This window comes from Marmota flaviventris, chromosome X (genome assembly GCF_047511675.1).
Source record: "Marmota flaviventris isolate mMarFla1 chromosome X, mMarFla1.hap1, whole genome shotgun sequence".
In the NCBI taxonomy this organism is placed as follows: Eukaryota; Metazoa; Chordata; class Mammalia; order Rodentia; family Sciuridae; genus Marmota; species Marmota flaviventris.
Window position 1 is genome coordinate 28,763,000 of NC_092518.1, and position 16,778 is coordinate 28,779,777.

Consider the following 16,778-nt stretch of genomic DNA (forward strand, 5'->3'; position numbering starts at 1 on the left):
TAAAATATCCAAAGTTTCCCAATATTTAAAAAAGCAAATGACATATACATCTCTTATTTCTTGTTTTATGCATATATTTTTTCACACATACTTTATCATTGTTTCACATAAATAATATGTAGACCCACAATAAAAAGGTATAGCTCCCATTTTCCAGCTATAATCTAATAGGGACTATTTTCCACCTTCAATGGACATATATAGGAAGGGGCATATATAGGAAGGTTCTCTGGACCCTGAGGGGATTCTGGTCACTAAGACATTTGTTGAGATGTTGTATTTTTGCTTTTGCTTAATCTGCCCAGACTTCTTCTGTGAGCAGTTGTCTCAGATACAAAATCACACAGGGAATTAATTCCTAGGAATGAAACTGAAGTCACAAGTTTTGTTTGTCTTTGGATACCTTAGAATGCTTTTTTAGCACTGCTTTTTTGATCTTTGAAATGGGGCAAACCTCATTTCCTGGAGTTAATTTTTACATCAGAAGACATTCTTGTGTATCATTTTTCTTTGGAGGAGTGTCTGGACCTCACATCATATCCTTGACATTTTATTAAATGTGTCACCTCCCTAATTAAATATACTGTCATAAGCCAAGTGCCACCCTGAACCAAGTTAGAGTACAGAAGACTTTTTATGTCACTGGAAGTGGTAGAGCCAGAAAATGAGCTGGATTCGTTTATGATTTACCTTTTATGAATTAGTTGAGTTTTTCAAGGTTACTTTAAAAGGAGTTAACATTCCATTAACAACAAACTCTGATCTTTGTCAGCATTATGATATTTTTCAGTCATTTACTTCAGTGCAAGAAGGCACACCAGAGGAAATGCAAAGAGAGAAAAAAAACAGAGGCCAAATTAGGGCTTTTTATAGAATTATGGACATTATATTTGATCTGAGTTTCATTTATTCAAAGCACTTGGTTATTTTATTTCAATGAATAAATGTATGATTAGGAAAGATGAAATGATTTTTAAGAAAACTAAACTAATATATTTTTCAAAGTTATAATAATCATTTAAGTATAATTGCCTGGAACTATTATACTAAGATAATGGTAAATGCCAGTTCAGTTGCCTAAGACTGTGACAAGACAGGGGCAAAACCAAAGCTGAACAGAGGCCTAGCCTAAATGCTGAAGAATTTTTGAGAATCTGGTATCAGAAGCTCATCACTTCAAAGTATCCTTCACCTTGATTCCACTGGGCTTAAACTTAGGCCCCTACACTTTAGAATTTCAAGAATAGAGATAGATAACAGAAAAATCCCGAAGGTATCTGTGAATAATTCTGAAAGTCAGCTTCCCATACAGTGTGTATTAGAGAGGTTAATAGCCCATTTATCATTTTGGATTTTGAGATAAATGTATGACAAGGATCCTGAAATCATCCATCTTATTTTTTTCTGAATTAACTTAATAAATATGAAAATAAACTTCCTTTTCTTAAAAGATGGGTGGATGTACATTTTTATATTGCTCTCACCAAGTAAAACTGAAATCCTTAAAGAAAGATGTACAGATATATTTGAAAGGAAAAAAAAAAAAGACCAGCTAGGGACCTTAGAATCCAAGCAACATAGTAATGAGTCCCCTAGGTTTTCTTTTTGCCTCACCTCTCAGACACGGAGCTGCAAAAATGGGCAATCTTGAAACCCCAACTGATATAGACAAAGCCTGATATTTGCAGTTAAAGACCAGGAGAAATATGAGCCTAGTAGATAAAAAACTTTCTAAATAATAACCACTTTACTCCAAACACCAGCAGAAAAACTAGCCTCAACCTCATCAATAAAGGCCAGTGGGGATCTACATCTTCACACTCACACTTCCCACACTAAGAAGCCAAAATTTCCCACTGAGATGGTGTCAAAGTTGAACTGGGGATGGGGGAGGGCAGGGCTTATGCATTCATAGCCTGTTCTGTGGTAAGTCAACAGAGACCATACTACATAAGGATCTGTATACCACATGAAGGGCCTGGATGTTCACTTACAGCTTATAGTAACCAGATATTCCTGTTACTATCAACTGGGTTAGTATCAGAAGAGTGGCAAAAGAGACTTCATTATTTCCCACCTATAATGACACCATCTTTGTGATGTCACTGGAGGCCATGTTGAAGTGGTAATCAGGCATTACTACTCTTTCAGGTCAAAGAACTATCAGTGGAAGCCAGGTGGGAATTGGAATACTCACCCTTCATGCAGCAACAAGAAGCACTTCCTACCTTGAATGAGGGAGTGTGTAAAACAGTGGTCCACTCTATGCTTTGAATGAAGCCCTTGCTGCTCTGCCATTGCTACTTATTTTTAAAATGGACATGTTTCTTTCACTTCGTCTCTCTCTCTCCAACTCCTGAATTTCTCCCTCTCTCTTTCTCAGAGGAAAAAGGATTACCTTTCTTCCCCATCCTTGGTAGAGTTATAGATCCTTAAGCACACACACCCACCACAGGAATGAAGTAATCAGACTTGGGAATGTCACAAGATTTATTTGAAGACACAGACAAAATTATTCTGAATTTTCCATGGAGAGGAAAGGAAATGCTCTAGCTAAAACAAATGTGAATAAAGAGGATGAGATGAAAGAAATCAATTTGCCCAATCTCAGGACTTATTATATAATTATAATAATCAAGACTAGAAGGTGTTGGCAGAGGAACAGGCACATAGACCAATGGAATAAAATAGAGAATCCACAAATTTACTCACAGAAATATGCACACTTGATTTCTGACGAACAAGCAATCCAAAATGGATCACAAATTTAAATATGAAAGTTACAACTGTAACATTTTTAGAACAAAGCAAAGAAAAATATTTAGGGTCTAGGACTGGGCAAAGATTTCCTAGACTTGACCCTAATAGCTCAATCCAGAAAACAAAATAGTAAAAACTTGGGTACCTTTGAAAGTAGAATGTGTTATTCTGTGAAACACTATTAAGAGGATGAAATCACAAGCTACAGGTAAAGAAAACAACTACAATCCAAACCATGTATTGGAGGACTACTATCTATAATATATTAAAACTCTCAAAACTCAAAAGGAAAAATAAAAACAAAATAATCAGACAAGATCAATGCAATTAGAAAATGGTAAAATATCTGAAGAGACATTTCATTGAATGGGATATATAAGGCCATGCCTACCCTGAAGTATATAAGAAGTACTCTCTTTTTTTCCAAAAAGCAGATTGCAGAACAGGCTCAGAGCAACCCCAGAGTTATGAATGGACATCCTCCCTGCAACGAGCTGCCTCACTGTGAATTAAAAGGCACTGGATTCTGATCTGTGGGGGATTCTGCAGGTCATCTCTCACCACACCTGAAAAATGTGGGTGCTTCTTCAAATTCCTTATGAAAAATATTGGTATTTAGACTTCTTTGCTCAGTTTGGATGATGGATATCCTAGTCTGACTAATCTACAGAACAGCTTTTGTCAGCCAAGAACAATATCACAACAATGGCCTCTTCTAAGGACTATAGAAAGGTCACATGAACACCAGAACATTAAGTCTTATGCTACTCATCCAGTCTAAACCATTTCTCCCTCTGGTACAATAGGCAAGCAGGACTGGTCTAAATGAACTATAAGGAAGCTTCAGTTATGAGAAGTAAAACATGTACCACATAAAAAAATTTTCTGCTCTCATGACTAATACAGATTTTTTTCATAGACTTTTTAAAAAGGATATATAGAGGGCACATAAGCATGTGAAAAGATGCTCAACATCTTTAGACATTACAGAAAGGCAAATAAAAACCAGAACGAAATATCAATGTCTCCTATCAGAATATAATTAAAAATCATGACAGCAATTAATGTTGATGAGCATATAGCAAAACTAGATCACATACATATACATTGCTGGTGAGAACGTAAAGTGACACAGTCACTCTGAAAACAGTTTGACAGGATTTTTACAAAACCAGACATGCAACTACCATACAACATAGAACTTGTACTCCTGGATGTTAATGGCAGAGGAATAAAAACTTTTGTTCACACAAAAATTTATACATGAATGTTTATAGTAGTTTTAAACATAGTAGTAAAAGAAAATGGAAGAAATCCAGGTGTCCTTCAACAGGGGAATGGTTTCAGTAAATCTGAAATATGCATTCTGTGGAATAATACTCAACAATAATCTTTGATTCATACAGCAGCCTGGATGAACCTTCAGAAAATTATTCTGAGTGTGAAATAAAAGTCAATTCACAAATATCACACACCATATGATGCTATTTATGTAACATTTTTAAAATGACATAACTATACAAATGGAGAATTAGTGATTGTCAGGGATTAAGAAGGGGAAAAATGGGAATAAAATAAGTTTGGCTATAAAAGGGAAACAGGAGGGATCCTTGAGGAACTGTGATTGTTCCCTATGTGGATAGTACCATCATATATATATCCTAGTTATGATTTTGTACTATTGTTTTGCACGATGTCATTATTGAACAGAGTACACAGAATTTATCTTTAAATTTTTAAAAAAATCTTTAATTAATTAATTTATTTACTTATTTTTATGTGGTGCTGAGGCTTGAGCCCAGTGCCTCACACATGCTAGGCAAGTGCTCTACTGCTGAGCCACAACCCCAGCCCTATCTTTAAATTTTTAACACTGCCTGTGAACCTATAATTACCTTAAATTCTTGAAAAGTTTATTTTAAAAGAATATTAAAATATGTGTTTTTAAATGTAACAGAAATAAGAGGAAGAACTAGGTGTGGTGGCACATGCTTGTAATCCCAGTGGCTCGGGAGACTGAGGCAGGAGGATCATGAGTTCAAAGCCAGGCTCAGCAACTTATTGAAATCCTAAGCAACTTAGTGAGACCCTGTCTGTCTCAAAATACAAAATAAAAAGGGCTGGGAATGTGGCTTAATTTTTAAGCACCCCTGTGTTCAATTCTCAGTACCCCCCCCCCAAAAAAAAAAAAACAAATAAAGGAAGAAGAGCAAAATATAACAAATGATTAACAATGACATTCTCTTTGCTGAAGATTCTACAAATCCTCACTAAAACATATTCATCTCAGATATATAAATAGATCACCACATAGGTCTTCATTCTGCCTACATCTGGGTATATATTTTACCACCTTACTCTAGTTATTCTGACCTCGAAAGCTATCAAACTACTCCATCTCTTACCTATATATCAGTATTAATGTGCTTCCACTTTAAACAGATAGAGAAGGAATTCTATCTGGTAAACTTGTTTAAAGAATGAGCTCTTGGAGCTTAAGAATAAAGGAAAGATTTATCATATGGATCCTCATGAAATCCAAGTATAAGCAGTACCAACAGAGATACGAACAAACCAATGGAATGCCATCAATAATCAAGGCAGATCACAGCCTCTCTAGTTTGTCTATTTCTGTAAGTTGGCCTTATTTATCTTTTTGAGGTCAGACATTATTGATATTTTTCCTGCTGCACACATTCCTATTCTACAGCTCTTAAGTTTACTTAACTGAATGATTGAGACCAAAATAGATTCTTCCATTTTTGTGGCCAATTCTTGGAGACAAAAAGCTAATTTCCCCAAGGCCAAGTTTCTGTCCTTTATCCAATTGCTTTTTGGTCATTTTGGAGGATGAATATGAACATTGAGGACACAAACCTAGAACCTAGTGATATTTGCCTTTTGAAATAGATGATGCTTAACACGAACGATAAAGAGAATTCCAGGCATGAATGAAGCAGATACTTTAGATGAATCCTTTCTTAGTGTTTCACAAACTACTGCCTGGATAGGCTATACATGTAGTGGTAATAGCCTTATTTCTCTATTATATAGATGTCAAAAGTCGCCTTATCAGTATTAAAGGATACAAGGGAAGTGCTTATCCTGTATTTTCTTAACAATTCAAGCCCTAGTACCTGAAAACCCAGCTCCACTTCAAATTTCTGCAAAATGTCTTTCTTTCACTCATGTGTGATTTAATACCCTAATACATTTAATGCTCTTAGGGAGCAGTCCTTAGCAATGACAAATGGAACCTAGAAGATAAATGCTGAACAGGTTTGTCCCTGGAAAAGTAACAGGATAAATCTGAGGCACATTTTATCCTGGATTTCAGAGCTCCCAAGTAGAAGGGAGCTTCAGTTGTCCATAGTACTAAGCTTCTAATAGCACACTTTCTTTTCTTTGTTTCCTTCACTTTCTGGCTCATTCTCCCAATGGCGCTTCCTGTGATTAACTACCAAAATCTATCAGCCTTCAAATTTCTCCATAAAGGTTTTCTTCTCTGGGCATGCAATGTGAGGCAGGGAAGGAGGACATGAATTGTATAGTACCTGGTATTCAGGGTTGGCATGATGGAGGGAATGGGAGAGGCCAATTGTTGACAAAGGTAAGAGAGACAAGTAGAACCCATGAGAAAGCTTCAGACCTAAAGTAGACCAAGCTGAGTCAGGTGCAAAAAGTGAATATAGCTTGAACACTAAAGGAAGAGCTGATCCAGGTAGAACAGGAGAAAAAGAATTAATGGAGAAGAGGGGTCAAAGTTCTCATCCAGATTTTGGACCAAAAGTAGTAAAAGACCCATTTCCTTGGAATCTTGACAGATTGGAACAAAAAGTCATTAAAGACCTGCTGGCTACCTGGAGATATGGTTCTCACCCATGTTCAGTGACCTGAGGTATATTAGGGAATCTTCTCTGTTGAGGTCCAGGAGAGGGAATTCATCCATCTATGTAGCCTTAATTCGTTGGTCTAATTGTTAATCCATCTAAGCATAAGAATTCAGCCTTACTCACAAGTTAGATCACTGGCTAATGTACTTCTTTAGATTAATTAAGTGCTTCTAATAGAACGAATGAATTATCCCCTTGTAGATATAATTTAAAATAAGATCCTCAATCTTCAAAGCTCAATAAAACACAATATTTAAGACTTCAAAACAGATTTACTCAGGAACATGTTCAATTATAAGTATAAACATAAAGATCTAACAACTTGATATTCAGTGAGATTCTGTTAAGTCTGGAAGAAAAGGGCATAATATTTACTTAACTAATCCTGAGACATAGACACCAAGGCTTTTCTCAGGGACAGCTGATGAAAATGAATCAGTTTCAGTATCCTTAACTAGTTGATTGAATTGTCAAGTTTTACATAACTCTTTATATGCTAAGCACCTCTTGAACAAGAGCAAAAAGAACTTTAGTAACTGATTATAATTTATACTTTAAGTTCTATTTCTACTACGAAGGAGCTGGATTTTCTTTATTAACCATTTGACAAAATTCTGATGGAATGTATGGTTACAAATTAACATAGAAATTCTGATAAACATAACACAATATATGTCTTTTTTCACGTACATTCTTTGGCTCCTCAAACTTAGCAATGGTGTATAAATTATAAAAATAATCAAACAGATTTAGACAAGATAAGCATCTTCATAGATCAGAAACAAAATAGAAAGTGGGTGTGATTAATGGAGCTAAAATTTCTTATTCCAAAGCAGGCAACTTCGCCTCCTATGAGGTAAGAAGGGTTACAGTTCTTCCATGTGTAATGGGGAAATGGACTTGGTCTCACTGCTTAAACCCAGGAGTTATGATTCATAAAAGCAAGGGGAAAAACACTGACAACTGTTGCCTGAGGCTACACTTATATGGAGCTGCTAGGTAATGTGAGCCTGAGGATATTGACATAGCCTCAGGACAGGGATGCCAGCCATTGCTAACCATTTCTATACAACTTTCACATCCCTAACAGGCAGGAATCTTAAGCCTTCATTATGAAAGCTGTTTTGCAATCAAGGGTGCCAGGATGTATGGGGAAGTAGCCTTATAACTTCTTGTCAGGAAGGAATGAGACAAGTGTCAAGAAGAAAACAAGGCAAAATAAAACATATGTCTTTCTTAAATAAATCCATAATCCATGATTCCAAAATGCACCAAGAAATCTAATGCTGATGTTATACCAGATTCGCAGGACCCCAATAGACCTCTAGGAGCTGAATCCGATGCAATCACACAAGAGTCTTTATTTAAAGCTTGAGCCTGGACTCGCAACCGTTTCTGACGCACATAGCGGTCCCAAGGAGTGAATCCCAGTCCTTTGTTCAGTGAGATTTTATAGGTTTTGAGGGATACTCTAGGCGTCACAATATCACACAACAAATCATTTCACACTGCGGGAAAATCAAACAACAACTTTTAACATTGATTAGCACATTCACTGGCAGGAACAAGTCAGGGAACGGTGATTGGTTAGTTCAAGTGGTGGATACGTTTGAACTGATTGGTTTAGGCCATGAGGGGTTGCAAGAATGTATATGCTAAACTGCAGGGTTTCCCAATCATGTTATCAGTCACCAAAACTACTGGGAGGGCCACCTGGCATTCCAGATATCTTGGTTGTCTCACACTGATTGGTTGTTGCTGTGGGTCATTACAGTCAGAATTTAGGCCTCAAGCATTCTTTGGTCTTTCCAGGAACTTGCATTGCTGAGTCAAGGACATCTAGCACTGCAGTCAGGGATATCTGGCTCCACAAGCCTTTCCTGTTATTATTTATTTGTCACAGACAAATGACTCAGCAGGGTAGCTATGTGCCTAGGAACACTCTGTGGGTTTTCCAAGAACAAGGGTCACCTCAGTTTCTCTCTAAGAAAGATAGTCATGAAAATAAACATAAGAATAGGAATTATTGGGCTGAGGATATAGCTCAGTTGGTAGAGTGCTTGCCTCACATGCACAAGGCTCTGGATTTGATTCTCAGCACCACAAAAAACAAAAACAACAACAAAAAAGAATAGGAATTATTGCTTGATGTTAATATTATGGAATAGTTTGACAGATAGTTTTTAAAGAACCATGGTTGGTAAACTCAAGTCATGAGAACATAACAGTCACAAAAGATTAAGAGAATATTAAATAAGAAGTTACATGCATTAAAAAACGTGGGTATGAAAAAGATATTAAAATATGAGAAGCAAAAAGTATATTAAAATGAAAATAAAATTAATAGATGGGATAAACTCTAAACAGAACACCACTATGTGAATACATTACTGAGTTGGGAGATAGTGCTTGTCCCTTCACCTACCACATAGTAAGGAGATAAAAAAGGTAAAATACATGCACAAGCAGTAAAGATTCTTGAAAGATCTTTTCAGATCCTTTTCATATAACTTGAGTCACTAATCTCAGAACATCTGCTCTACCATACAGAGAATACAGGCAATAACAGGGAAGGAATATTTGCTAAGAAGCTGAGAATTTTCTGATATGGAAGAGAGACATAAATCTTCAAATTAACAGCACACTTTGAGTATAAAGCAGAGTAATAATAATAAGATAAAAAACAATACAACAGATTCATAGCTACATACATAATAGAGGAATTTCAGAAAATCAAGAATTAAAAAAGAGTAAAAGCTACACATGTTAATTAACCTAAAAGTTAACAATTTGATATAAAACAGATTTTTCATTATCAACAAGAAAAGTCATCAAATAGGAAAAGTAGCTTCAAAGCACCAAGGGAAAAAAAACGAATTTGAAACCAAAATTATATACATAGCAAAAGTATATACATAGTTTGAAAGTAAGAACAAAAACTATGTTTTTTTAAAAAATAAAAAGCAAAAATGAGAAGCAAAAAGTATATATAAAAAAGTATATTAACAGAAGTTTCCACAAACAAAACTTAAAATACTCAATTCTGATAGAAGACCTTAAATAAATGCCATCTTTTTTTTTCATACAAATAAATTTTAATAAGGTGTTTACAGGGAGATTGAATTGAACTCAATACTTTCCTCTAGCTTCTTACAATGCACTTTGCCCTTTCCTTCCCAGGGTTAATGACCCCACAGGTCCAGTATGTTCTCTAGGACCTGTGCCTTGCTATGGTTGGGTGACTAGGGTCAGGATCCCTGCTGTATATACCCACATCTCAGGAGCAGAATCTAGATGTTTCTCTTTCTAACCAGTTTCTCTCAGTATAGACCGCCTGTCTTTCCATCTGTTTGCTGCTGTTTCAATGCTTGTTATACAGAGTTGTATCCCTGCTCCTTTTTCATTCAATGTTTTATCTTAATGTGAACATTGGAGTTACCGGAAGCACTTGTTAGAACATTGTGTCTTGCATCTGACCCCACATACACAGCATGAGGGATGGTGAAGCTTATAAATCAACATTTTCAGCAATCAAATCAGATAACTATAATGCACATTAGAGTTTGACAACCATGACAACCATGCCATTATGAACTTTATATAAGTATTGTCCTGACCTTTTTTTTAACTGGGAATTAAACCCAGAGTCACTTTACCACTGAGCTACATCCCCAGTCCTTTTTAGTTTTTTTATTGAGATAGGGTCTCACTAAGTTACTGAGGATGGCCACAAATTTATGATCTTCTGCCTCTGGGATTACAGGCATGAACTACTTACTATGCCCAGTTTAGGCCTGCTTTTTACTAACAACAGGCACATCAGTGTTTATAGCAGTGCAATTCACAATAGTTAAGCTATGGAACCAGCCCACATCCCTGTTGACAGATGAATGGATAAAGAAAATGTGACACACACACACACATACACACATACAAACATACACACACACACACACACACACACTAAATTTTTATTCAGCTACAAAGAAGAATAAAATTCTGATATTTGCTGGTAAATGGATGGATCTGGAGAATATTCTGCTAAGTGAAATAAGCCAGACTCAGAAAGTCAAGGATTGAAAGTTTTATCTCATATATAGAAGCTAGAGAGTGATAAGGAAAAGAAAAAGGAAATATCTCATGAAAAAAAAGTGATATCAGTGGAGGAGAAGAAGGGGGTTGAGAGGGAGGGAGAAGAGACAGACAAATGAAGAAGCTGTGAAATGGAATTGATCAAATTATGCTATGAACATATAGGAATATATCACAGCGAATTTCACCTTTATGTATATCTGTAAAAGTACCAATTAAAAATAAATAAGTAGAAGGAAGACTAGTAGAGGAAGGAGAAAAGGGGGAAGGAAGACGGGAGGGAAAGAGGAAGTATTAGGGACTAAAATGGAGCAAATTATATTCTATGCATGTCATAATTCCACAAATTTAATATCAAAATCTAATCCTCATTGTAAGTTTTGCAGAACTATATCCATTAGCTACCTGGCCATGTCAATACAAATATCTTATATTTACCTAAAGTTAATGCATCCAAGTTTGAGCTCTCATTCTTACCCCTTCTACATAGTTACTAAGCAAATAATGTGAATCATCATTAGGCTCTCTGTTCCATCCACATTTATTCTCATTTTCTGTCACTCCCCAGCCCATATATCCTGAGCTCCAGTCACTTTTTATTGGTCCCTGGACATGCCATGCTTTGTCACATTTTTACATTTTTTCATTCTTTTTTTGTTTTGGGTCAGGGAGAATTTACAGAAACGATCTGACCAGGTTTACTGTCGTTTTATCCTAGGAAAACATTTGGACAACTTATTAAGTCTATGGCTTTTAAACTCTCTGTGAAGTTTCCATCATGTGTTTTAACAATCCATTAGGATTGAAGAGGAGGCTTACAAGTGGGTTCCTGCAATTAACCCTGCATGTTAGATTATGTGATCATAAAGGATCTTTTCAATCCAGATATTTCATGTTATGTGGGAAGTATACAAAAATATGTCACTAAGGTGTCCCAGGGACCTTGTGGCAACTTTATATCATTTAATGGTATGTGCAATTTGTTTGTTACTGCAGCAATAAAAATTGTAACATTGAATAAAAAGAGATAATTAGGACATTTTAAAAGTTGAAAATGCTGGATAAGTCCTTAATTTTAACAATATTCATTTTCCACTGGAAAAATACCATCATCAATACATTAATTAATATTAAACTTGTATTAAGTGTCTGCTCTTTTTGAGTATAGTTGCTACACTGAATGTGGCTATAAAAAGAATAAAAGGATCCTGAGCATCTGAGGTGGTTTGGGGAAATTTGCAGAAAATATGAGAAAACACTGGTTCAATCTTCCTGAAAAAATTTTAAAAGGTTATGATCCCTCATACCGCATCTATCTACCTACTGCCTTTTTTTCAATTTGGTATATAATTTTACTAAGTGATTATCAAGGTTCATGGTTGTAATTTTTATTTTATTAAGTACTTATAACTATTTTAAATAGATATTCCTCTATTGATTCAGTTGTTCTGAGTCTTTATGTACAGTGCAAATTCCTTTGCATTCTAGGAACATGATAAAATGGACAGTAAGGGCCACTGCACATAAACTAAGACCATATATCCAAAGCCCATCCTGCCATTGGTTTTATAGAAAGGAGATTTGTCTATGTTGTTTTCAAATGGAAACTTTCAACCTGTCTCAGGTTGGTATCCTAGTCAATATATGTTGTTTTAACAGTGCATCATAGACTAGGAGGCTTATAAAAAACAGAAATTTATTTCTTACAGTTATGGAGGCTGGAAATCTGAGGTCAGATTGCTAGCATAGTTGGGTACTTGTGAGTACCTCTTCTCAGGTGCGGGCTGACAATTTATTGTGTTCTGACATGGTAGAAAGGGAGCAAGAGAGCTCTTTGGGGTCCCTTTTATCAGAGTACTAATCTCATTTATGAGAACTCTGCCCTCAAGGATGATTTATATCCCAAACATTATACCTCCTATCATGTTTGAGGTTAGAATTTTGACATATAATCTGGGAGGTACACAAACATTCAACCCATTGCTGTTGATATTCTCTAAATCATGCCTTGAGAAAAAGTTTAAGTGCAAGTAGTTTATTTGAGAGGTGACTATCAGAGACATTATAAAGGAGTAAGGAGTAGGAGAAAGCTAATCCAGTGTGTATTATTGACAAGATTACTATTGCAGGAAATGGGAGCTCAAATTCTGCTGAGGACCTCAGTGAGAATATACAGAAAACACCCCAGAGTTGTCCTGCCCAAAAGGCAAGGATGTAGGGGTGTTAATACTCTCTGCTTGGCAATTATTACACAATTACTGACTCAAGGATTTTCCCAGTGACATTAACTCCCTAACACTTCTAGCCTCTGTCCTTTCAAGCAGAATGCTCATATGGTCACAGATAATCCAGAAGCAGAGTCACATGTATTTGCAGCAGAAAACCTTTGGTCTGAAACAATTGTTGCCATGGAAAAACATACAGGGCTCTTCCTGAAATCTTCCTTGTGAATATAAAACCTATTTGAGCACAGTTATATAATTCTCTCATGGATTTCAGAATATTATTCACTCTTCAGTTTTGTCTATTTGGATGACCTTTACCCCACTTAACTTTGGGCAAATAACAGTCTGCCATGCCATTTTATAGATAAATATAGACATCTCTTCCTAAGAAGGTAACATCCAGAATAACATTTGAAACTTGAATATTTAGCATAAGGATTTTAAGGCGTTTTTTATTTGGTTATTTGTTTATTTTGTGCCAGGGATTGAGCAAAGGGTCCTTTTAACCACTGAGACAAATCCCCAATCCTTTTTATTTTTCATTTAGAGACAAGGTCCCACCAAGTTGCTTAGGGCCTCACTAAATTGCTGAGGCTGGCCTTGAATTCACACTCCTCCTGCCTTATCCTTCTGAGCTGCTGGGAATATAGGTGTGTGCCACCATGCCTGGTATTTTTTTGAAATATTCACAATGTGAAACAGTTAATGCCATATCTCTCATTAGCTCATCCTTACTTCCTTCCATGAGTAAGAAAAGTCAAATCCAAATGCACTGCACCCCAGGCACTTAAAATTATTTTAGCACTTCAAATAGGAGAGCAATTTTGATTCTCAGAAGGACTAATATAAAAAGTTTAATACTATTTAAATATCACACACTATCATAAACATGAAAACATAGAAACAATTAGATTTCTACCTATATCTCTGGCAAAGGTGATTTTAATTCCTTTAGGTATTTGAGAGGTTTTATAAAGACTTTGTGAGACATATGCTGCCACAGAGCACCTACGTGCTCCCTCTTTCCCCAAACAGTGCAGTAGGACAAAAAACAGATAAATGATCTGACTCTATACTCAAGAAAGCTTAGGGAACCAGAGAAGGTACTTGACTTTTAGAGAATCACAGAATTTTAGCTCTGTGCTGTTCAGGGATGACAAGTCTGGGGGCATGTATACCCATCATACCTCAATCACTATACACATTATGATTTGAAACCATAGATGTGCCCAGAATTATACTTAACATCATGTGAGAAAATTATGACCAAGCCATTCCCAGTGCTTCCTAAAGGCCATTGTTTGTCCAATAGAGGGATTGTCAATTTTTTTGTTCTATCAAAAGCCAGAGGGTAATCTTTGCAGCTATATGGTTCTGTCTCAGTGACCCACCTATACTGCTGTAGTGTAAAAGAACCACAGATAATAAACAAAGAAATTAATGTAACTGTGTCCCCAAAACACTCTATTTATAGACAATGAAATTTGGATTTTATATAATTTTCTTGTGACAAACGATATTCTTCTATTGAGTATCTTCAATATTTAACATGTAAAATTATTTTTAGCTAGTAGACTGTATAAAAATAGGTGGCAGACCAGATTTATCCCACAGGCCAGTTTTCAAACTCTGTACTAATAGAGTTCCTTCATTTGCATACAGGGATACAAAAGAGGTAGGCAATTTGCCTAAGGTTATATAAATGGTTTGTGGCAGATCCAGTCAATTGTACCAAAATATACTATACCTGGTCTGTATTGGAAACTTATTATATCTCCTCTCTAGATCTGTTATTAAAGTCTACAATATACAACATATGTGCATGCATTTTAAAAGACTTTATTTTTTAGAGAAGTTTGGAGTCACAGAAAAATTGAACAGAAGGTGCAGAGATTTGCCTTATACAACCTATCCCTATATATGCACAGTCTTCACTGCCATCAATATCCCACATTAATGTAGTACATTGATTATGATCTATAAACTGACATTGGTATATCATCATCACTCAAAGTCCATGATTATGTATACTCTATAGGTTTGAGAAAATGTATGACATGTATTTCCCATAGAGTAATTTCACTGCTGTATAAATCTGTGTTCTGCCTCTCCCTCTTTCCTCCTTCCCCTCCCCTAATATTGGCAACCCTTATCTTTATATTTCATAGTTTTGCCTTTTCGAGAATGTCATAGTTAGTGATGCAATATGTAGCCTTTTAAGATTGGCTTCTTTCACTTAGTAATATGCATTTAAGCCTCCTCCATGTCTCTTCTTGGCTATTGATAGCTCATTTTTTTTAACATTGAGTAATATTACATTGTCTGACTATACCAGTTTATTCATTTACTTACTGAAAGACATCTTAGTTGCTTCCAAAGTTTGGAAAATATGAACAAAATTGTTTACATATATATTATTATATATCTTATATGGATATAAGTTTTAAACTTCTTTGAGTAAATAACAAGGTGTTATTTTTTGTGAATAGTGTAATATCTGTTTTTAGATTCAAGTGGATATCCAGTTCTCCCAGCACCATTTAATGAAAAGATTAACTTTTCTCTATTGCATTGCCTTTGGTTCTTTGACAAGATGAGTTGACTATATTTATAATTGCCTATTTCTAGACCTGTATTCTGCTACATTGATCCATTTGTCTATTTTTGCTAATAGCACAGGGTTTTGATTCCTGTAACTATATGCATGCATTCTTGAGTTAATTACTTATTAAATAAAATACAATATTCCAAATAATATATGAGAAGTGATGAGTCCTTCAGTCTTATATTTTATTATTATTTTGTAAATTTTAAGTTTTTGTAGATAATTATTTTTATGCTTTTATTAGTGCATTATAGATATACATAATGGTTGGTTTCATTTTGACATAATCATTCATGAATGGAATTTAATTTGTGCCACTTCAGTCCTTGATGTCTACCCTTTATCTACCTTCCTCCCTCTCCTTATTATTCCACTTCCTCTTCTTTATTGGTCTACTACCTTCTATTTATCTATTTATTTTTATAAATATACATAAAGGTAGAATTACTGTGGTATATTTATGCATACACATAGTATACTTTTATCAAATTCATTCTGCATTTCTTCCTCTTTCCCATCGCTTCACCCTCCCCCCAATCTCCTTCTTCTGTCCATGGATCTTCCCTCTATTTTCATGATATTTGACACCCCCTTTTTCCCCTTTTAATCTAGCTTCTACATATGAGATAAGAAATTCAAATCTTGATTTCTTTTTATTTATTAGTTTTAATCAGTTATACATGACTGTAGAAAGCTCTGAGTCATTGTACACAAATGGAGCAGAATTTTTCATTTCTCTGGTTGTACATGATAGTAGAGTCACACCATTCATGCACATATACCAAGAGTAATGATGTCTGTCTCATTCCACCATCTTTCCTACCCCACCCCTTTCCCCACTTGATCATGGTGTGCTTGATGTGTTTTTGAATACAGTTTGCTAAGGGTTTTTGCATCTATGTTCATCAGGGATATTGTTCTATAGTTTTCTTTGTTTGATGTGATTTCATCTGGTTTTGGTATCAGAGTTATACTGGCTTCATAGAACATATTTGGGAGTGTAGTGCTTTAAAGGTCTAGTGGTACTCAGCTGAGAATCCATGTGTCCCTGAGCTTTTGTGTGTGTGAGTGTGTGTGTGTGTGTGTGTGTGTGTGTGTGTGGTGCTGGGGATTGAACCCAGGGCCTTGTGCATGCGAGACAAGCACTCTACCAAATGAGGTATATCCCCAGCCCTTGTCCCTGGGCTTTTTTGTTGGAAGTCT